Here is a 24304-nt window from a genome sequence, read left to right on the forward strand (position 1 = left end):
TAACAGGGCGCATTTACACAGTGGTGAAGGGAGGTTACGGGGCCTGAGGTGATGTGTGCAAACACGCCCTGTGGCGCGTTTAAGTTGGGGAATAAATTCCCCTTCAATCCTGAGGGACCTTGGGGACCAAGTAGCCCACCAGGTGCTTCCAGGAAGCGCCAATGCGCTGCGTTGCAGAGAGGTGGTGCAGGCCGTGCCCCTTTTTACATCTCTCTGCTACGCAGCTCTGTAGCGCTACTGGATGTACCTAGTGGTCTAGTTGGACTATAGGGATCCTCAGGATTGAAGGGGAATTATTTCCCCAACTTTAAACGCACCACAGTGTGTGTTTGCATAGTGGTGAAGGGAGGGAATGGTGTAGGAAAGTGGCTCTATATATTCTGGAATGAAGTAAAATCAGCCGAACTGCGAATTCCGATTTACTCACCTGTTATCAGGAGAGACCTTAGTGCTGCATCTTTGAGCCCAGTACTGATCCTGAAAAGTAATTCTATCCGTACTTACCAGTAACTTGAATTTCCTTACATAGGCTAACATTGACTGGTTTCACTTGGAAATTCTTCTAAGTGTGGAGTTTTGTAACTTTAAAATATTCACCTAAAATCATCCGAACAACGAATTCCGATTTACTCACTTGTTATCAGGAAAGAACCCAGTGCTGCATCTTTTAGCCCAGCACTGACCCTGAAAAGTAATTCTAACCGTACTTACCAGTAACTTGTATTTCCTTCCATAGGAATCCATTGTCTGGTTTTCACCAGAAAAGTTTGTCTATTTTCACAAACTACAAATATTCCTTAAAAATCGCTTGTATGACTTAAACACATTCTTTCAACTGTTTACAGGAGACACACCAGTGCTGGATCCAGGATCCACCACTTAGTAAGAAAAAGTAACGATAATACTACTTACCTGCTAAGTGAATTCCCTCCCATAGGATAACATTGGTGATTCTATGTGAAAAAGATTCTAAGTGTCAACTTTTAAAATACAATAATATTCCTTAAAAATCACTACTGTAACCAAAACACTTTTACTCAACTGTTTACAGGAGATGTCCCAGGACTGAATCTAGGATCCAGTCCTGTGGTTAGAAAAGTAATCCATAAAGTAACTAATTGCATTTAACTAGAAATTCATGTTGAGCTCAATGTTGCATTGTGTTTGAAATTGTGTTGCCCATTGCAACAACTGTAACTACTGTACTTAAGTCTATTACCTATTTGCAAAGTATTTAAACTAAAGTAATTCATTCTGAGAAAGTATATTTTGTAATGTATAATGTAATTTAAAAAATAAAATATCTAAAAATAGTTTTAAAAAATCTAGTAAATCAGTATCAAAAAAATAAATATAACAATTAATACATTTAAAAATTGTTATTTACAAAACCTTTGAAATTCACTGGAAAAACCATAGGTTTCAGGGGCGTTATAGTTAGGAATTAGCATTTAAAAAACCTTTGAAATTAACTAAAAAAAAACATAGGTTTCAGTTATGTTATAGTTAGGAATTAGCATTTAAAAAAACCTTAGAAATTCACTGAAAAAACCATAGGTTTCAGGGGTGTTATAGTTAGCTGGACATTTCACTCGTACAAAACCATAGAAATTCTTCCGTTATAGTTAGTTCTACTAACTAGAACTTGCGCGCCCACAATCCACTGCTGATGATGTCACATCATCGTTCATGACATGGTCAGTGACGTCACTGATGACATCACTGATGCCCACCCCCGGGACATTGCTGGCGGTCCTCTGGGCCATGGAGAGCACCTGGAAGGGGGGGCATGCGGCCCCACTCCCATCAACATTTTATCCTCGGGGAGGTAGTGGTCCCCGGGGCCGGGGGTCTGCAACAGACCCCCACCTTTACCTGATTTGTGCCCTAGGGAGATGGCAATCCCCAGGGATGCAGGAGGGGGCCAGCGCCCCCCTGCATTTAATAAACCTAGCACCGGGGAGTTGGTGGTCCTAGGGGCTTCGTGATGGGGGGCAGGAGACCCCCTCCACACACATTTATTTTGAAAACAAAGCCCCGGGGGAGGTGGTGGTCCCTGTGGTTCCTCGGGGCCCGCGTGGCGACCGCATTTAATAAACATAGCTCTGGGGAGGTGGTGGTCCCCGGGGCTCCGTGGGGGGACAGGAGCCCCCACAATGCATTTATTTAGAAAACATAGCCCCGGGGAGGTGGCAGTCCCCCACATCTATTTTAATGATTGGCCCGAGACTTGGCCCACCCGGGGGCTTAAAGAAAATGAAGCGCGAGAGCCCACGATTCGCTTTAAAAAAAAAAAACAAGTTAGGCCGGATTGATGGTGCTGCATGAAATCTTGAAGAGGCTTAGCCTGGTGTTAGAAATGGGGGCCTCTGGTTGGCAGGTTTGTACTGTTCCCATGAGGCACAGGGTCAGACTGATTTGCATATGGCCATGTCTGAACTGGGGTGGCAGTGTGGGCTAAAGAACGGTGATGGATCAAACCCGGATCTGTTGACTGGGTGTGATTGTTTGATTCGTTCTGATGCTCCGTCCATCACCACCCCGTTTTGTACCGCTTTGTTCGCCATAAGTTGGCAGGGTATGCTCAGACGTGAGTCCCTTGCTCACTTTGCCATTGGATTCAAGCAAGCCTGGCTGAAGACGGCTGAAATGCCAGAAACCGGTCCTAGGAAGCTTGTTTCCGGTCCAGGGAAGGCATGGCTTGGCAGTTCGGGCTGGACTGTTCCCATGAGGCACAGGGTCAGACTGATTTGCATATGGCCATGTCTGAACTGGGGTGGCAGAGTGGGCTAAAGAACGGTGATGGATCAAACCCGGATCTGTTGACTGGGTGTGAGTGTTTGATTGGTTCTGATGCTCCGTCCATCACCACCCCGTTTTGTACAGGTTTGTACCCTGTCCAAGTAAGGACCCTTCCTTCTAGTCAGGATAATGGAGATTGCACTTCTGATATAACCCTTGCTCACCCCCTTGGTAGTTTTGCATGAGCAGTCACGCTAATTTCAGAGGCAATGTGTAAAGCATTTTCACATAGCACACAGTAATACAGTGAAAACACCACAGAAGGACACCACACAAGTTTTAGAAAAAAAGCCAATATTTATCCGTGTAAAACAAGATCAAAACTTTAACAATCCATCATATAGTAATAAAGACATGAAATTTGCAAGAATAGATTTAAAATACAGGCCCTTCAAGTTATTAGCTCTATCCGGGGCTATCACGGCGTTGTGAAAAAACAAATCCAACAGTTCAGGCCGATCTTGAGGTCACTGGCCAACTATGGTGTCAGAAAGATCTGCAAACAGTACCTTGGAAATGCATGGCGTTTTGCACCTCGCGATGAGCTCCGAAGAGATGGAGTCAGCAAGCATTGGTCCTGAAGGTCGATTTTGGAGTTGTCGGGCCCTTGAAGTATCACCTGTTGCAGATTGAACTCCGTGAGGTTGAAGTCAGGAGCGCTGGCAGGTGTCAAGTGTTCTCTGCAAAGTGGAGCGGTGCAGCGTGCGGTGCCCTCAGGTCGTGGTGCAGGCAGCGGCTCGGTGATGGTGTTTAGCGGCGTTTGTGAGACTAGCACTGTGGTGCAAAGTGGGGCAGTGCTCGTTGCGGTGCTTGCAGGTCACGGTGCAAGTAGCAGCGTAGTCGTTGTTGAAGCACTGTTGTCGGTAGACAAACTGGAGTAGATGGCACCAGCGTCAGTGGGCCAAGGCTGCAGTCTGGGATGAGGCGGTTCGCCGAGTATCTTTGAGCCATGCCCTCAGGCCATGGAGCAAGCAGCGGCGTTCGTCGACGTAACGCGGCGTTGGCAATACCAGGACGGCGATGTGAAGTGAGGCGTACGAAGTGCCGTGTCCTCCGGTCAAAGTGTTAAATGCAGCGACTTGGTGGTGGCCTTGTGTGGCATCGTCGGTGAGCCCAGGATTGCGATGCGAAGTGGGGGTGGGGGGATGCTCTCTGGGGTGTGTCCAGGTCACAGAGCCAGAAGCGGCATTGTTGACAGTGTCTGTTTGGTTTTTCTTCTGTTGCAGCACAGAATACAAAGTTCCCAGTGCTGTTGGCACATGAACCTGAAGTCTTTGATGTTCCTGAGACTTCTTGAACAGGGGGCAAGCTCTACCTCAAGCCCTTGGAGAAACTCAGAAAACAAGTTGCAGAAAGTCAAGTCCTTCCACTGCTCAAGACAGAAGCAGCAACTACAGGCAGCCCAACAAAACAACACACAGCAAAGGGGCAGTTCTCCTCTTGGTAGCTCTTCCAGCTCTACTTCTTGGCAGGTCCTTAGTCAAAAAGAGTTTTAACGTTCTGGAGTCAGGGCCCCAATGTTTATACTACGTTTCTCTTTGAAGTCTTTGGCAGAAAGTTCCTCTTTCTCATGAAAAACCAGTTCTGTCCTCCCTGGTCTAGCTTCACTACAGGAGATGGAGACTGCATTGTACATAGTAGCCCCAGCCTATTCAGGTGTCTGTGACATCTCCTCCCATCACTCTTTCCCAGATGGACCATCAGCATATGCAGGGCACACCTCAGCTCCCTTTGTGTGAGTTCTGGAGTGAGAGCACAAACAGCCCCTGCCAGTCTACAGTCCCTGTCAGTCTAAAACCAGACGGGGAATCCACAAATAGGCAGATGCACACAGGATGGTTAAGCAAGAAAATGGTCGCTTTCTAAAAGTGGAATTTTCCTACACACAATTTAAAAACCATCTTTACTAAAAGATGTTATTATATTCTAAGCTCTGGGAGCCTAAACTCAATTTATCTGTCTTGTCCTCATTGAAAGTTAAACTTGTGAAATGTTTCAAGGCAGCTACAATGATCACCTATGGGAAAGACAGCCTTTCAATAGTGAAAAAACAAATGCACAGTATTTCACTATTAGGACATGTAAAAACACATCACTACATGTTCTACCTTTTAAATACACTGCACCATCCCCCCCAGGGGTACTTTGGGCCTACCTTAGGGGTGCCTTATATTAAGAAAAGGGAAGGTTGGGGCCTGGCAGGTGTGTGTACTTGAGAGGTCGATATGGCAGTTTAAAACTGCTCGTGCAGACACTGCAGTGGCAGGTCTGAGACACATTCGAAAGGCTACTTGTGTGGGTGGCACAGGCAGTGCTGCTACCCCAAACGTTTATTAAAACGAGCCAAAAAAACGCGCCTGGTTTACAACAAGAGAGTGCCTTCTGTCTAAAAAGGAGAAGCAATCAATTTCTCAAATAGTATGTGTATCAACATTTGGACCCCACACTAATAAGTTCCGCCAAATGAATTTAAAAAACTGGCATCTACTCCACGGACTTGAATGTCCGTTCGAACGACCCCTCTTCGCGATGAAGAAAGATCAAAGTATAGGGCAACAATTGGTGAGAGGAGATTGTACTTTAACCCCCAGAAAACATGACCTTCGCACCCATTGGAATCTCAAACCACTGGAAGGACACCACAGATGTGGAACTTGTGTGTCCTGTGAGACCACATGTGAAGGGATTACCTGCCCTTGCGGCAAACTGTACATTGGCAAAACCAACGAGGAAATTCGCCAGCGGATTGTGCAACATAGATCATAAATTCGCACTAAAGTGTGGACTGCGCCACTTGAGGCTAACCATAGTGACAGGGACATAAAATGGACCGTCCTATTGGCCATTAAACAATCATCGAGGGGTGGGGACATGGAAAGAATCCTCCTGCAGAGAGAGGCCTACCTCATTTTGAAGTTCAATACCGCGCTTTCAGGTTTGAATGAAATGTCTGAGATAGCGCATATTAAGCCCTTATGCCTTGTTGAAGTTTAATTCTGCTTTCAGCATAGCATGATTAAGTTAGAATAATAGTACGAGTGAAACTTTTGTATGGAAACTACAAGTACCATGAGCCCTTCTGTTAAACTGCTCGTGCTGAGTAGCATTAAACAGGAAGTTCATTCCCCAGCTAATTGATTCCTGAAGGAGAATTCACCAGTGTTACTGACGAAGCCCGTTTTGAGAGCACCATTAGGAGTGTTAAAGTAAGTGAGCCACGAGACATAAACTGTGGTTTCAAGTTTCCATTTGCTGAATGAAGCATCTTTAACGCACGCTTTTATTTGACCCAGATTGATAAAAAAAAAGATTAAATCGGCTGTTAGTCATCGTCTGTTTCTGCCTTTCAACCTGGTTTTATGACGGAGGTCATTGTAAAGAAAACCGTGAGTGCTTTAGTCTTTCTTTTCAATAAAGCAGAGTTTGAGATTCAGGCACATTAATTTATATTTACTGCTTTGGGCTTTCAGACTCGCCAACTAATAGGAATATGAAGGTACTCCGCACGAGTAATCGATCTGCAATGCAGGTTATGCATTGTCCAAAAAGTAAGTCTTCCCGTCTCTCATTTAATGAGAGAGCCTGGTTGTAGTTTTTTACAATGAGCACTAAATAAAGGTCTTTGTTCACAGATCACATTTAAAATGAACAACAATCCTTCATTTATCTAAAGAGCATCGAACTCAAAGGTAATTGGAAATGGCATAATTAAGTTTTAGAGAGGAAAAGGGATGTTTTATTTTGACTAGTGGTCTAAGCAAAGCTATTGTCTCCCACAGAATTCCAGTCACGGCCCTGAGGAGAAGCCCCTGATTAAAAGGGCTTCGAAACGCGTTGGCACCTTGTTCACCAACAGGGACTATGTGTTTGAAATAATGCAGCAACTAAAGCAATTAATTCAAAATGGGTTGTTTATAAAATATATCCCCGTTGGGTGGTTGCCCTGAACCATAAGCTTTGGGCAGCTGTTGTTGAGCTCTGCTTACGACTGGTAGCAGTGTATATTTCTATATATTTGTGATTACATGTCCATGTTGAACAGTCATTGTTTTTTCTGTGTAATGTGGATTTTTGTCTAAATTCATTTATGTCTAATTGTAGATGAAATATAATGTGTTTTGTATATGTTTTGTAAATAATGAGAAGTGCACATTGTTGTTCCTTATCCAACACCCAAAAATCTTTTTGTGGATATAACAAAAATATTTAAATATTGATATGATTAAATCATTGGATCATTATATTTAATAGTTTGTTCTTGCAGTGATTGATAGTGGTTGAATGTCCAGCTAGCTTTTTTCTCTTTTGTGAAGCAGGCCCACTAGTAGCATTTGATTTACAGGCCCTGGGCATACCTGTGCACGTTATTAGGGACTTAGTAAGTCAGATCAGCCAATCATGGAACCAGCAATCAATAACAACATTTACATGGAAAGCATATGCACTTAAGCACTGATTAGCAGTGGTAAAGTGCTCAGAGTCCTAAAGTCAACAAAAAATGGGTCACAAACAGGAGGCCAAAAAGTCTGAGGATAAACCTGTGAAAACCACCAGGTCTAACACTTGGTTAACCTTCTCTTGGTATTATTTTAAGTTTATGCAGATTCATGAAATGCCAGAGAAGCACTTGCAAAGGGAGCAGACAATTCTTTTTCTAATATCATTGGCACAGTATCCCAAATCTGGACCGAATTTGGCAGAAACTTGGAAGAATTGGTTTTCTATTGGTATGCAAAGTATTGTACCAAGGAGGTGGTAAAGATAAAGGGGCTGGTCATACATTTTGCATTTGCTTATAACAGTTGGCAAGTCACACTCAATGCATGTATACCAGGTTTCTTTCTGATCCAATGGGGAGGAGTAAAAGCAACTTTGAAGAGATCAAAACATTTTTGTTTTGCTAATAGCTTTGGCACTGTGTGATGGATCTGTTTTAAATTTGGCAGTTAGCAAATAAAGCCCAGTGCACGGCCTGGTAAACTCTGTGACTAATCTCTGCAGCGCACAGCCAAAGTAGGTTGGACTATGGGTCTAGTGCACAATAGGCACATGGTGGATGAATTTGATCCTTTCCGAGGAGCAATCCATACTACACGTATCTTTGCCAAAAGGACATAGAAGCCACCTCGAGTCTGTGCCGAGGTTAAGCTGATGCTTAGTACCTGACATTGGGGGTAACATCCACCAGTGGATCCCTGACAGAGTGGCATTCCACTCCAACCACTGGTTCTGTATAACATCACATTTATTGATTATTTAGTATGTTTTCTACATGAAACATACTACACATTTCTTCAAATTTGTCATGTTGGTCCTGAAGAAAGCCGCTACACCTCTGCAGAGGGTATAAGTCTGAAAAATGTAGACCCTCATGGTTCTGTGACCGGTTGAATATACTCCTGTCATAGTTGTTTTTTAATCCTGGCCCAAGGACGTCCCAATTAAGTTAACAGCGTACCTTGGAGTTAGTTTTACTTCACATTCACTATCTTTCCTTTTACTCCTCACCACACCCTGCTCATCTACAGGTTTTAGGATACCTCTTTCTAACACTCAAAACATCCCTGAGCGCCTCCCTCTGTGAGCGGGTTGTAGCCCGCATTATGACCATGTTTATCCCTTTAGCGACCCTCCATATCTTCTAGACTCAAGGGCCTTTTTTTGGTTTTGGTAAAGGAGAGTCTCCCCCTGCTGGTTTCTAAACCTCCTCAGGCCTTGTTTTGTGCTATAGGGTAAATTCGGTGCATCAAAAAAATCCCATGAAATTCACTGGAAAAACAGTAAAGGGTCAGTTGCGGTTTGTAAGAAAGTAGATTATTTTTTGAGGTTGGTGACTGCCCACCTCACGAAAAATACTTCTTGTCAAGGGGAACTCTCGAAGTCACTAAATTCACTTGAGCTCTCCATTCCCTGGTAGGTATGGCACAGAGCAGATAAGTTTAACTCAGGGCAATGGGTGGAGAATTTTTGCAGTACCAAAACAGTAAAAATTCAAAACGCCAAACAATAAAAATCCCAAACTAAATTGGACACATAAAGTAAATTCAATAAACAAAATTACAACAAAATGACAAAAATCCAGTAAGTGGACCCATAGATATGAATTTTTTAAGTTTTAAGTAGAAATAGCACAAAAACCACAAAGCAGCTCTGGTTGATAACAGGTGAATTGGTCCCAGTGAAAAGTATGAAAGTAAAAAAGTTCTAAGTCCAAACTCTGAAAGGAATGTCATCATTTTTTAAGAAGTAAGATCCTCCCTGACTGGGCGGCAGCTTAAATTGTAGCTGCCGCTATGGAACCAAAGGCGGAATGCTTACAGCAAATTGGTGGAATACTTTCAGCAAATTTGTCCTGCTGGAGTTCTTGCGCTGAAAATGTTCTAGGCCTCCAGTAGCTCGTTGTGTTCTTATGGCCACACAGGAGATCGGCCAACTGACCATTAAGTCCACCTCTTTGTCATGGGTGCAAGGGGGAGCAGGTCACGTTTTGTTCTGGTGCAGGTCCAGAAAGTGTTCTAAGGGTGGCGCGTGGGCTTGCTAGATGTATGCCTGGCACTAGCTAGTAGGTGAGGGTGACTCCTGGGCATGTCCTGACCAATGGAGTAAAGGTTCCCAGAGGCAACCATACCCCCTTTATCAGCCGTTCCTGTTTTCCTTACTGCAAACCCACAATGCCCCTCACAGTGAAAATCCAAGATGAGGAAACCCTTCTCCCGTTGTGCAGAGCCTGTGTACCTACCCAGAGTCATGGCAGTGATAATGAGCAGTCCCATCCTGTGGGCAGTAAAAACCGGTTTTGGGGGGCATAGCTTCCCTCCCCTAGAGTTCTGTGCCAGCCTGATTATGTGGACAAACTCTTGGCTTTTCCAGATGTCACCTACAATTTGCTTCTGATAGGGCAGGTCCCTTTCAAATAAATTAAGTTCTTATGCCTTTCTAAGTTGGTCTTCCTGTCAGGTGAGGAAAGCACCTCCTCACTCCCATGCCAATTTCTCTACTGTTGGAGCAGTTTTGTCACCTCTTTCACTCCTAATTCAGGCCGGGCAGTTACTGGCAAGCTAATGCAAGTTAGCATCCAGCATCTTCAGGCAGGGTGAAGGTAACTTTCTAAAAGGTACATTTCTCATATCTTTAATTATAAATCTGCTTTTAGCAATAGACCTGCTACCAGTCAAAAGTTATAGATTAAAGTCTATAATCTCTACTTTACTTTTCTAATGTGCCAGTTGCAGCCTGACCAGCGCAAATGTAATTTTGGGCCTAGCCATCGGAAGAATATGCCATTTCTAATGTTCACCATTATATATTATACACCCTAGTTTCTGTTCAGCATAGTGTGCTTAAGGAGTGACTATTTAAAATCAGGTTTTCATGCCTGTCAAAGAGGTGACTTTGAAATGTCTGTGCAGCAGGGCTCAAGCTGCTGCTATCAGGCTACACAGGGTAGGCCTGAAGCCATGTTTTCAGTCACTATATTTTATGGCTCAATAGGTGCTACAGTCCACAGGTGCCATTTACCTTTCCATGCCAGGTATGTATCTCTACACTATATACTAGACCTTACAGGACAGGTAATTGTGCTAATCGTGTTTAAGCCAATTGCGACATGTTTAAAGGGGGAGCACAGGCACTTTACACTGGCTTAGCAGGGGTAACGTGAACAGTGTTTTAAGACTAGCAAAAATAGGGTCCAGAAACAGGTAGAAAATCTGAGGTGACCGTGCAAAAATGTCAGATTTCTTAAATGGTTCATGGAAAGCAAAACTATAAATGCCTAAAATACACAAGTGATGGTTGTAGGAAGGTGGAGTATTATGTAGTGATGCTGGTTAGGCTTCAGTACCCCAAAGATGGTCTTTCGATTCACAATAATAAATCCATAGCTCAGTCCTGGTACAGTGGCAAAGCGCAGTTAGGCTTTACTAAAGGAACATGTGTTAAGCATTTCAAAGTACCAAAATGGATGATAATTAATTGACACTACTTGAAAGAAATCAGACACCTATTTATAAAATTAAAGTCAATCAGATAAGTTTAAACCGAGTTATGGATTTTAGAAGCAAAATTAAATCGGTGCAAAACAATACTGCAAAACTTTATCTTTGCGGTCAAGGGGAAAAAGCACTAGTGGCAATCTGTCACTTGCAAGTTGAGTTGCTTGAAACCCAAGGAGGTCAAAGGTGCTGCGGTCCCAGGACCAAACCACGACAGTCAGTTTGATTTTACCTGGCTCGAGAAGCCCGGTTGCAGAGTTGTCCTCGCTTTCCTTGGTACTGAAACGGGAGACGGTTTTGCCGCTTACAAGGTGCTTGTGATGAAACCGGTGCAAAAAGTTGACAACGAAGCCACTGCTGCCATCGGATGAAGGTCCCTCGAGTTGCAGCATCGAGTAAAGGTGGTGGCTGGCAGATTGACCACCCTCAAGCCTCGGCAGCGGTAAGCTCAGCAGAGAGTTATTTTGATGTCCAGGGGAAATGGTAGCTGCCTGAAACATGCTGGAGGTCAGGACTATGTTTTCCACAATGCACTGGACCATCTACTTTTGGGTGATACCTTGCAGGGCCCAAAAGGGTACTTGGTTTCAATACATTTTTTTTACCTGTGGTATCCAGTCCCGCTAATCCTGGGGAGTCTGGGGTTGCCTTTAGCTCTCAAAGGGGTCCCTCTGTGTGGGGGAACTGGTCTTTGGTGCAGGATTAGTCGCAGTCAAGCAGTTCCAGGAAGGTTGCCACAGGTATCTATCAATCAGGATTTATAAAACACGGCTAATCACCCAATAGGTCCAGAAGGCTTATTTTAACAGCCAGGTTTTGAGGGCCATTCAGAATTTTGGAGGTGAAGTGATGATCCGGAGTTGCGTGGGGAGGCTGTTCCAGGTCTTTGCTGCGATGTGGGAGAAGGCGTGTCCTCCACTTCTGCTTCGGTAGATGTGGGGAGTATGGGCAAGTGAGATGGAGGCAGAGCGTAATGTTTTCAATGGCTGGTAGAAGTTCAGGCGGTGGTTAATGTAGGCGGGTCCTTGGTTGTTTAGAGCCTTGTGTGCGTGGGTCAGCGGCTTGAATGGGCATCTCTTCTGTACGAAGAGCCAGAGGAGTTGCCGGAGGTGGGGCGTGATGTGGGTTTGTCAGTGAAGATCGAGGATGGGACTGGCTGTGGCTTTCTATATGGTCTGAAGTCTCTGTAAGAGTCATTCGCCGATTCCTATGTAGTGTGTAGGGGTAGCCACTTAAAGATATTATGTAGCATGCGCAGAGTGAGGAAGCAGACGGAGGAGGTTGCATTGATCTGTGATTTTCTGGTGAACTTGTGGTCAATGATGATTCTGAGGTTTCTGGTGTGGTAGAAGGAAGTAGGTGTGGGTCTTGGGTTTGATGGTCACCAGGAGTTGTTCCATGTGTTGCTGCCATTGCCGAAGATCAGTACTCGCGTTTTGTCTGTGTTCAGCTGCAGGCAGTTGTTTTTCATCCAATCAATGACGTTTGTCATTCATGTGTGGAAGTTGGTTCTGGTGGTGGTGGGGTCGTCCGTGAGTGAAGGAGAGAATTAGTTGGGTGTTGTCTGTGTAGGAAATTATGTTGAGTCCGTGAGATCTGACGATGTTGGCCAGCGAGGTCATATATACGTTAAAGAGCGTGCAGCTGAGAGATGAGCCCTGTGGGAAACTACAGGTGATCTCCTTGGGTTCGGAGGTGAAAGGTGGATCACACCTTTCATTCGTACAGCTCCTGTTGTTGCAGACTCGAGTCTCTTCTGTGTCCTTTGTTAAAAATCAGATCAGAACTGAGGTTCTGGTGTCGGGGTAGCCCTTAAATCCTAGATTTAGGGGTGTGGGTGCAAGTAGCCAATGGGCTACTAGCCCCAGCAGCTACTATGTCCCTGAAATGAGCACATCCAAAGGGGTGGGGTGTCACCTTTTCTAACCAGAACTCTGTAATCTTCTGCTTTGAAATATGGTAGAAGACTTTCTTAGCTGTACAAACCAGGTAGCCCACCTTAGAGGTGTGGCTAGCCTTCTGGGAGTGTACACCTCCTGAGAGTGTACACCTCCTGAATACCTCATTTTCCTGCCTGCCTGGCTGCAAATATACCTGGGGACAGGGGGGAAGGCTGTTTCTTTCTTTGGGAGGCAGCCAGGTTGCATATCACAGGCAGTGAAGGCTTTAAAGCTCACCACCTTGCTGTGCTACTTCACTTGCCATCATGTCAGGGAGGGAGGCGTTTCCTCCTTCTCGTCTCAGCCATTGTTTCTGACTCCTGGGAGAGTGCACACCTCCTGGCAGGAGGTCAGATTCCTGTCTTGGCCGCAGCAGCTGTGGACGGGCAGCCAGAGCACAGAAAAGGCTAGGCTAATCAGGTGGGCCTACCTCTAAGGTAGCCTTCTGGGTGAATGCCACTCGACAAGAGATTCGTGCCAAGTGGTGATGAGGCACCTTATTTGATACCAAACATTACACATTTCAGCGGTTCCATAACGGAGCTGGTGACCTCCGATTTGCCTGGGTGCCAGCCCATGTTATCCTCTGGTCTGCTTATCACTTATAGTAGTCTTTAATAGAAACCTATATGTCCTCACCCTTAATGTAATGCACCCTGCCTCCTGGGCTCAGGAGGCCTTCCTTAAGGGGGAATAGCATATATTAGAAATAGTGCATTGACTTTGCCACACATGATGAGGGCAACGTCGAGTTTGAGCAGTTTGCACTGCTCCTGCAGTCTGCAATTTCAGAACTGCTGGCATATGTTTACTTAAGTCACTCAGGGTGACACAAACAGTGCTTCAGGCTATGGTGACCCCATTAGCACCTATACCCTGGGTACCACTGTTACCATATACTAGGGACTTATAAGAAGGTTAAAGTTCTTGCCAGTTGGTGATGCCCATTCACATGTATTTTTTTTTTTTTTTTTTTTTTGAAAAAGTTTTATTAAGCAGTAATTCGGTTACAAGTACGGGCCTACAACCACCCGGGCCGGCCGCTAGGTACAGAAGGAAATCTACACATATCAAAGCTACAATCAGTTCCCAGGGCACTGCCCTGCAGTGGCTCCAGATAGTTCTCGAGGAACCGGAAGCGTAAGTCCAACAATCACAAAAACAAAAGGACAAACAATACACAACAAAAGGCGAGTTATGAGGGAAACCAGTGCGGGTCAGGCTCCCCCCGGGAAACTCCAGTCAGGACAATTGAGCAAACCGCTAAAGAGAGGAGTACCGGGAGGCCGGGGACGGAGGGGGGGGGGGGGGGAGGGGGTCAAGGAAGATGAACGTCCATATGTAGTTGTTCCAGAAGGCGCCAGGAGCCATCAAGGGTCAGGGGGACATGGCGATATCAGTATCTACCAGGGGGGGCGTACAGATGCCTCCGCGAAACGCGTTCCATTGCCCCCAAATTCTACCCCATGCCCCCGGCTTGCCACGGGCCACATACACAGTCTTTTCCCTAAACATACACCAGTCCATATTCTCCTTCCATACTGACACGGTGGGCGGCCGTTGAGCGCCCCAAAGTTGCGCTATGTCCCTCTTGGCAATCATGTTCCCTAGGGCCGCCCACCGAGTCTGAGCCGCGCTGTAGTCATTGGGCTCCCACACATTCAGGACACAGCGACGCACCTCCGGCAGCAGCACAACCCCGGTGACCTGTCCCATAACCGTGTGGACCCGGCGCCAGTAGTCCGCCACCTCGCGGCACTCCCAAAGGATATGAAGAAAGGTGGCGCTGAGCCCACAGCCTCGCTTACAGAGCCCGTCGCCGGAAAATCCCATCGAGACCAAGCGCGGACCCGTCACATACACCCGGTGGAGAATCTTGAGCTGTACCAACCGAAGACGAGCCGGAATGGCAACCTCCTTGGGGGACGACAGTGCAGACTGCCAATCTTCGTCGTCCAATTCCACCCCGTCCCCAGTCCAAGCCTCCCGAAGGCGAACAAGAAGGTCCGCCCGGTGATTAATTAATTTTTTATAAATTAAAGAAATAGTACTATCAGGGACATGTCCATCAAGTACGCGGTCCTCGAGGGGCGAGGAAACAGGGATCTTGGTCCCCTCCCCGAAGACCGAGAGCAGGGCGTGTCGAACCTGGGCGTAGCGGAAAAACTCCCTGTCGGTCAGCTCGTATTCGGCCTGGAGCACCGCGAAAGTCTTTACCGCGCCCTTGTGCCACAGGTCTCCCACTTTGCTGATACCAATCGTGTCCCACTGGTCAAACCCCTTCGTGGTCCACAAGCTACCCAGGCGGTCGGAAGCAAACAAGGGAGTAGCACATGTTAATCGCTCACTCCAGCCCATGGCCGCAGTGGCAGCCCTCCAGGTCCGCACCGCAATCTTAGTAGGACCCGTAAGGGTCCGGCCAGCCAGGCGGGAATAAAGTGCCCTGTTGTAGTTCCCGCCGGGAAGCAGGAACTTGTCCATCTCATACGCCGGATTCAAGCCGGGCGCATACGTGGCGTGGTTAATGGCAGATAGCTGCGAGGCCCAATAGTACCTGCGAATGTCAGGAAGCGCGATGCCCCCGTCATACCAGGGGAGAGTGAGCTTGGCAAGAGCAATACGCGCCCGCCCGTCCCACACCAGTCTCCTCTGCAGGCTCTCCACCTCCCGAAAGTAGGCCACTGGGATAACATCGAAGGAGTTCTGGAGTGCATAGAGGAACCTGGGAAGGGACATCATTTTAAACAGCGCGGCCCGACCCAGCGGGGACAGGGGGAGCCTGCACCACCGGGCCGCGTCCTCCCGCAGCCGCCGAAGTGGACGCAGGAGATTCTGCTCATAGCGAGCCACCGGGTCCAGCGAAACGTATATCCCCAGGTACTTAAAGCCGCTCAGAGATATCTGAATCGGGAGCCGAGGCGGCAGTAGAGGAGGACCACCAGAGATGGGATAAACGCAGGATTTAGACCAATTGATCGTGAGACCCGAATTGGTCCCAAAGGAGGTCAGAACGTCAAAGAGGACGTTGAGTGACTGCCGCGGTGAGGTGAGATACAGGAGAATGTCGTCCGCATACAGCGAGACCCGATCTTCGAAGCCCGGGCCCCACCGGATCCCTCTAAGCGAGGGCTCCCAACGGAGCCAGGCAGCGAGTGGCTCCAGGGCGAGAGCAAAAAGCAACGGGGACAACGGGCACCCCTGCCTCGTGCCCCTGCCGAGGGCAAAGGGCCGAGAGACCCGCCCATTCACCACCACTTGAGCCATGGGTCCCGTGTAAAGAAGCCTCACCCAGCCAATAAATCCCTCTCCAAAGCCGAATTTATCCAAGACGGCCCAGAGGAATGGCCACTCAATAGTATCAAAGGCCATCGTGGCATCCAAAGAAACCAGCACGGCCGGTTCGGAGAGGAGCTCCGCCCTGGCAAGGGCACCGTGAAGACGCCGCAAGTTAAGAGCGGTGTTGCGGTGCGGGATAAAGCCGCATTGGTCCGGATGAATAAGGTCGCACACGACACTCAACAATCGATTGGCCAGGACTTTCGCCAGGATTTTGACCTCCGCATTGAGCAGTGAAATGGGCCGGTAAGAAGTACAGCGGTCTCGCGGCTTGCCCTCCTTGGGGATAACGACTATAGTGGCCAAGCGCTGGTCGGCCGGAAGGGAACCCGCCGCGAGAGAGTCGCGGAACATGCGGCTGAGGAAGGGCGCAAGCTTATCAGGACGCAATTTGTATAGTTCAATGGGCAAACCGTTAGGACCCATAGCCTTGCCCGAGCGAAGGGAACGGATCGCGGTCGCTATTTCATCCGACGACAAGGGAGCGTCCAGCCGCTCCCGGTCCTCAACGGACAGGCCGGGCAGAGCAATATCTCTCAGTAGGAGGCGAGAGTCATCCTCATCCCTGTCAGTCACCGGGGAGTACACCGCCCGGAGGTGGTCAGCGAAACATTCCACAATCTCATCCGGCTCAGTCACACACACACCGTCAGCAGCACGCAACTCGGGGACCACACGATTCACTCTCTCCTTTTTGTCCAGCCACGCGATCAACTTTCCCGCCTTGTCCCCCGCGTCATACAATCGGCCCTGCTGCTCCCTATACATAGTTTTGGCCGCGTCAGTGACCAGGGACCTATATTCGAACTGTTTCAGGCTAAGGGCATGTAGCCCGTCCGGAGTAACATTCGCCTCCAGGGCCGACTCCAACCCCGAGATGTCAGTCTCCAGCTTCACCACCGCCTCGCTCCTAACCTTCTTGGCCACCACTATCTGGGCGAGGGCGTGTCCGCGTATCACAGTTTTAAAGGCTTCCCAAAGGGACAACGCAGACGACACCGACCCCTCGTTTTCACTGAAGTATTGGTCCATGGCCCTAACCAGGCTGTCACGAGTCGCAGGGTCCCGCAGGTACCAAGGGTTAATAGGAGCTACCCGCCCTGCAGACCGCGACCCGGTGTCAAAGAGAAGCCACAGCGGAGAATGGTCGGAGATACCACGCGCCAAGTGTCTGACCTCTCGAATCCGACCAGTCTGCGCCGCGGGCATAAGGAAGTAGTCCAGCCTAGAGAGACTCCCATGCGCCCCCGAATGAAAGGTGAACTGACACTGGGTCGGATGCATTAGTCTCCAACTATCCACCAAGCCGAAGGTCTCCAACATCCCACCCAGCCACGACTGGGCAGCGGGGAGGGTCCTCGGTGGGTGACGATCCAGTTCACCCGAAACCACAGAGTTAAAGTCCCCGCCCATGAGCAGGAGGCCGTCCGGAAGGTCAAGCAGCATTCGACCCAAGTCAGTAAAGGTGGAGTTCTGGAGACCCGGGGGGACGTAGACCGAAACCAGGGTAAGGGGCTGCCCCTCCCACCTCCCAATCAAACACACATAGCGCCCTCTGTCATCCGAGACTATCCTCGTGATCTCCACCGGAAGGGAGGTTCGCAGGAGAATGCCCACCCCCCTGGAGCCTGTTGTGAAACCAGAATGGGCTACGAGGCGGTATCCCCCCCTGTTCATCGCATGGCAGACATTGCCGACCAAGTGCGTCTCCTGGAGAAACACCACATCAGGAGTCACACGACGCAAATATTGCAGTACAACACCCCGCTTAATACGATCCCCCAACCCATTGACGTTCCATGACAGAAGCCTCAACCCGTCTCCCCCCATCCCCTCCAATAGATCAAGAGGCCCCCAGCCCGCAGCACGGTTCCCAAATATGGACAAAAATCAATACCTCGCCCTGTAAACAGAAAACACACAACAAAACAACCCCCCTTCCCCCCCAACCCCACCCCAAGACCAACTCCCCCCACCCTGCACCCCTGCGGGCCAATGACCCCCCCCAACTTGCAGTGTGCCTGTCGCCCCCCTAACCCCATTCTACAAAAAGACCCCGGAGGAGGAAAGGGACCCGAACCCGCCCGCGCCCCTCACGGGTCCTGGTAAGACACAGTATGCAAAAGAAGTAAGACCCAACTGTACAGTGCAAAACCGCAGAAGCAAGGACCAAATGTCAGTCTAAGGGGACCCGTCACCTGCGGTGCCCCCAGAGGGCCCGGGCCGGCCACCCCCGTCCGGCAGCGAGTCCAGCCAGTCACTTGCGGCCACAGGAGAGTCAAAAAAGGCTGTCCGCTCTCCATGCTCCACTCGGAGTTTCGCCGGGTAGATCATCGAATACTTCAGGCCCAGCCCGCGGAGACGGCGCTTCACCCCTTGGAATCCCATCCGCTGTTTCTGGACCAGTTGCGTGAAGTCCGGATAAAAATTGATGGTCGAGTTCTCGTAGCGGACCGGGCCACGGGTCCGTGAAGCCTGCAGAATAGCGTCGCGGTCCCTGTAGTGGAACAGTTTAGCCACGATAGGCCTCGGGGGGGCCCCCGGCCGCGGCCGGCCGCCCGGAACTCGGTGGGTCCGCTCCACGGCGAAGAATTTACTTAGGCCAGCCGGGGACAGCTGTTGCAGGATAAGTTCCTCGACCACGAGGTCCACCGGGCGGCCGTCTGAGGACTCCGGTACACCAATGATGCGAATGTTGTTGCGTCGGGCCCGTCCCTCGAAGTCCTCAAGCCGCCGGGCCATATGGTCGTTGACCACTCTAATGTCCCCAAGCGCGGCCCGCAGATCCGACACCTCCGCGCCCAGGGTGGAGGTCCGTGTATCAAGGGCCTGGACCTTCTCGTTGGTTTTGGAGAGGTCGGCCCGAATCAGGGTGACATCGATTGCGACAGTGTCGATCTTACGGGCCAGGGCCTCATATTGCGTCGCAATGGTTTCCCTGATGCCCTCGATGGCGCCCATAATGTCCTGCAGGGAGAGTTCCGCAGAGATGGTCGTGCCTCCCCCCGCAGCATCCGGGGAGAGGCCAGTAGCGCCAGGGGGCCCCCTGCCCTGGGTGTAGCGGTCCATGTTGTTGCTCTGGACCGCTCCCCCGCGCAGAGAAGCCTTGGTCTTGCGCCCCTCCGGACCCCCTTTGCCCGCCATGCGAGCGCAGTCTCTCAATGGGACCTCCGATCAAAAGGTTTGCGGGCGCCAGCAAAAGGACCACAAACTGCCGATGTGGGGGTCGGAGGCGTCAGGCCCACCAGTAGCAGATGGAAGCAAGCCTCGGGCAGAGGCCCAGGAGGCACCTCGCCACCTTGAGCACGCACGCCAGCCGATCTCCTGAAGGCCAAAATCGAAACCGAAAGCGCTGACTCGGCAACTGGCACCGCGCTGAGGCCGCTGTTGTTCAATTGCAGCCCGGCCCCACGGGTCACCTTCACCCCGGCCACCTCCGCCGGGTGGGTCCCAAAAGTTCCGACGACGACAACTCAGGATTCCCAGGTCCAATTCGAGTTTTAAAAAGAGATATATGATCAGCTGGTCTTCATCTCCCAAATTCCATAAACCAAATCAGGATAATCTCAGGATATATTCCGAGGAGCAGAAAGGGTCCGGGGAGCCCTGTGCTCACGCGACCATCTTAGATGCGCGCTAGGCTCCTCCCCTGACCCATTCACATGTATTGATTGATTGATTGATTGAAAAAGCTTTATTTCGATCTCTAGGATCATAAAAGCAGCATACCATTTACAAAGACAAACGTAAATATATTCACCTGCATATAAATAAATAAACTCCCCGCTATTTTTCTTCCAATACAGACCTCCACTAGATCGTCCATCATCCACTCTTGTATCGATAAAATAATCCTGGGCAATTAGCATAATATCCAAGTGGAAGGACAAATACCACAATACAATCAAAATACAATAAATAGGATAAAGAAACGCACAAAACCTCATACACTTGTTTTAAAAGATACAAAATATTAATAACCCATTTGTACGTGGTGTAATGTTAACCCTCTCTTTTGCTAAACATATTTCTACAACCACTAGCTTCTAGTAGAGTGCTGCATCCCCTCTTCTCAATATAGCTATGAATGGATCAATTACCAATTTAAAGATTAACATTTTTTAAAATTAGATATAAAATCCTATTTACAAGAACTTATTTCATTTTACAATAGTGGGTTCAACTAAAACTTCATGGATACAAGGGCAAGGAAATTGTAACACACAGTACATGTTATTAAGACACTTGGCCATTTGCCCCTAAATGTTTATCAGTGTTAAGGAGAGAGCACTGCAACCGGGACCTGGGCAGCAGGCTCCAGTGCACTTTCATAACCATCAGGAGTGGAGCAAAAAGTAGAGGGTGGGGAGGGGTGACCATACAAAAAGGGCACTTTCCTACATTGGTGTATAGTGCATATGGTAACTCGTGCACCCACTATGCTTAATACACCTTCCTAGCTGATAGCCTTTTAAAACAATGGATCATATAGGTTTCTTTTAAAATGTCATTTGAAATATTCACCAGTCTTGAATGACAGTTGCCAAGAGTTGATGGATCGCCGTGTCTGGCCAAAATAGCTATGGGCTGCCATGACTGGTGGCCCGCTGAGGTGCCGACCACACTGCCAGAATCTAGGGCCTAGGAAGTGCCCACAGGGCTGAGACCAGATGCTTGAAGTGCTGGGGCACTGGAGAGGATGCGTGTGCTGGACCGAGGGAGAGTGGCCACCAGCCTGGTGGTGGCCCTGCTGCAGAGGAGTAGGGCCCGAGGTCCACAAGGTGGCTCTCCCCTATCCGGGGTTACCTCCAGAGAAACCAGGGAATGCTGTGGATGGCCTGGCAACCCTGCTGTGCCCAGTTTGACCGAGTGCTGCGGCGGAGAGGAGTGTGAGGAGCCCAAAGGCAGCAAGGAGAAGACTGTCGGTGTGCAAAGTCCAGTGAGGAGGGGGCACGGCTGAGGCCACTGTCCAGTGAAGATGAGTGGGCTTGGAGGAAAGACATTGCCTTAGACTGTGGCCAGTCCTTACAGATATCCTGAGGGCAGCCCACTGGCATTTTTCCGAGGCCTGGACTCACTATGAGGATAGCTGTGGAGGTCCTGTCCTTGGTGGGGGCGGGGGGAAGGGTGCTCGCAATGGCCTTTGGGGCCCAGCCATGAAAGCAGTGCAGGCACACAGAGACACTGGGTAGTGCTGCCCACGTGGGTGACCTGGAGCCTGTGGACTGCAGTGCCGATGGTGACCAGAGGAGGGCTGGTCTGGGTGCTCGTGCCCTGCATTTGTGGCTGAGGGTGCTTCGCTGGAGTCTCATTTGTGGTCACCCCCCCCTTGGGGTTATAGCCAGGGTGCTGGCTGTGGCCGGTGGGGGGGTGGGATGGAGGACTGCGGTGTGCCGGCTGTGGGGTAGCCGTGGCCTGCTCTGGCCCATTTATGGAGGAGTTGGATGGACAGTGCAGCAAGGAAGTTCTTTGGGACCTGTTCTGGAGTTTGAGGGGTCCGCTGTCCCGGACTTTGATGGTCTTCCTGACCACCAGTGCATGAAACACGTTTAGCAGAGTCCGAATGATGGGCTGTGCGAAGGGTGCGGAACAGGAGTGCCAGAAAGAGCCAGAGCACCCTAAGAGCAGTATGGGGGAGTCGCCCTCTGGATGTGGCAGACCAGGGTTTGGAGACCCACACAGCGACTATTTTGGCAGCCATGAGGTTTACCAAGTCCACTTTGGAACTTAAAAATCAACTCAGAAGTGACTCAGAGCAAATCAGAAGATGGGGTTGCTGTGGGCCGATCCTAGTAAATTGGTGGAGACTCACACAGATTAAGCTGCTAGTTGGGGAGGCTCAGGACCTGCTCGACAAGTTAGAGGTAGAAAATGCGACCATGGCAGCAAAGTTGAACAATCTAAAGGGACGTTCCCGCTGTCACAACATCCGACTGGTGGGTACTTTGAGGACTAGTTAGGCTCAGTGGTGTTGGAGGGGAGACCTGCAAAGCTACTCACTGTGCAAAGGGCCCATAGGCTGCCGGGAAGGCCCCCTGCCCCGGTGTCCCCCTGTTCCCCCCCGGGCCATTTTGGCGCAGCTCCTGAACTTTATGGACCAGGACCACATCCTACATGTGGCCAGAGCTCACGGGCCTTGCAGTTGGACTGTGGGTTGGTTAATATCTATCCAAACTACACAATAAAAGTCCATAGGCACAGGGAGTCCTACTCTGACATCAAGAGACAAATGAGATCCTTGAATCTCAAATATGCACTGTTTCCTGCCAAGGTCCGTGGTACAGACTTGAATGGTTACCATCATTTGGGGTCGGCGGTGGAAGTCTGGAATTGGTTGGAGACAGATGGACACTAGGTGTCGGGTCGCCTGGAGGTTGATGGCATGGAGCGATGGACAATTTAGAGGCCGCGGTGGAAGCCAGGTGCTACTCCTACCAAGACATGCTGAGATGCCCATGGCGGTGGCTGGAATACAGGGTGGCAGCGCCTGGCCTACAGGCACCTGGTCTACAGGCAACCGGTGGTCAGCGGTGGAAGTTGATACAGATGCTGACAAAGACGAAACGCACGGGGAATGTATTGCCACAGGAGCGAGACTGAGGAGAGAGGGAGGAGGAGACTGAGGAGAGAGGAAGGCTTCCCTCTAGGAGCAGGAATAAAGTATCAGCCCACTAGTTAGGTATTCTTAACCCACTTACTTTTTCCACTCCACATCACTGCACTACACATTTTTCAAATAAAGTGCTCCTTCGTAATTTCGCAATCCGCAGCGGATTGAGAGGACCCCTATGATGAAGCATGCCACCATGGGGAAACCCTGGTGGGTGAGGGGACTCTAGAAAGAAAGTTTTCTTTCTGGACAGAAGGTTTTCCAAACGAACACAGCGAAAAACCTGTTTTCTCCTATGGTTAGGTCCTTTATTCTGGTAATCCGGGTTTTGTGTTTCTACAGTTGAAATAAACACTTTTAAATACAGAGTATCTTTTCTTAGTGCAGTACTAATGTGTGATATTCTATAGAACGAAATTGGGTTTGAATTACCACTGAACACCTGTCCCCTTTATGGGACTGATAGTAATCCAGAAAGCACGGACATCACATCGACAAGAATGTTAGATGATGTTGTATCTTGTTACATCATGCCTTCTCATTGGGAGAATTTTACATGCTGTAGTTACGAGAATAAATGGAATGTGTAAGCTCTGTGGGAACCAATGGACTCCCTACATTCTAGTGAGAGAGTCACATCTCCACTTCAGAGAAGCTTCTAGTGCGTCTACATTTACTCGGGTTGGAACTTTATGTTCCCTTATTACAGTCTCTGAGATCTGCATGTTGGGATTGCTCCTTAAATTCTTTGACAGTGTCCTGTATTCGGAATGTGGGTGGTACCAAAGCCGGTAATATAATGGTGTCGAGGTAAATTAGAGAGGCATTAGGTACCCGTCAGATTCTTATGGTTGTAGAGCACTGCATAATGTGAATTTGAATAATTTTATCTCTAGGTTGCTCTTTACCAGTTTAACTGTTCCTCTGTTGATTTATGGTAAATGGAAGCTCTACTTAGTTGCCCCTTAAGATTTGTTTCGAACTCTAACCTGAAAACGTGTGGTAATATTAAACCTCTTTTTTTATTATTATTTTACTATAGTCATCCTTATGCCCTAATTTATATGGTTTTTAAATCTTGCCATCCGAGGACTCTGCACATTGAGCCAACTTGTTTAAGTACTGGCAAACCAGATTTTGTCAATACAGGTTTTTTCATGCTTTTTGAAATTTGTTAATGTTGGTAGCTGGTTGACCATCCTCAATATAAAACAAATATAATTAGATAAAAACAGTAATCTTTTTGGGGGTCAAAAAACATTGTTTTCTTCAGTGCTAAGGACATATATTATAATATAAAATAATTTAGTGCTTGGATGTGCTCCTTGTGAAAGAGTAGAATGGTGTCATTCAGTGATGTTAGCCATTGACTAAACAGGCTGACTCAATTTTCTGTGGCATATGCTTTATTGGATAGAAGCAAATGTGAATGGCACAACATACCAAATGGATGAAGAGGGCTACATAAAAGTCCCTTTTTAGTAAGTGTAAAATATATATAATTTTAGTAACATCTAAAGTTCTTGTCAAATTAGACCTAAAAGTGCAGTTTTGGTTGGCGTTGCCAAAAAGTGTAAGAGCTTACTAAAACTGGTCCTGTTTTGTGCTAAATGATTAGTAGT

General features: G+C 48.5%; 1 protein-coding gene across 4 annotated transcripts in view; it reads left to right on the top strand.

The window, feature by feature from the left end:
* The window catches only part of PRIM2 (DNA primase subunit 2), a 1241637-nt gene that overhangs the window by 705397 nt on the left and 511936 nt on the right, over positions 1-24304 (top strand). The window lies entirely within an intron of this gene.

This window comes from Triturus cristatus, chromosome 6, assembly GCF_964204655.1.
Source record: "Triturus cristatus chromosome 6, aTriCri1.1, whole genome shotgun sequence".
Taxonomy (NCBI): Eukaryota; Metazoa; Chordata; class Amphibia; order Caudata; family Salamandridae; genus Triturus; species Triturus cristatus.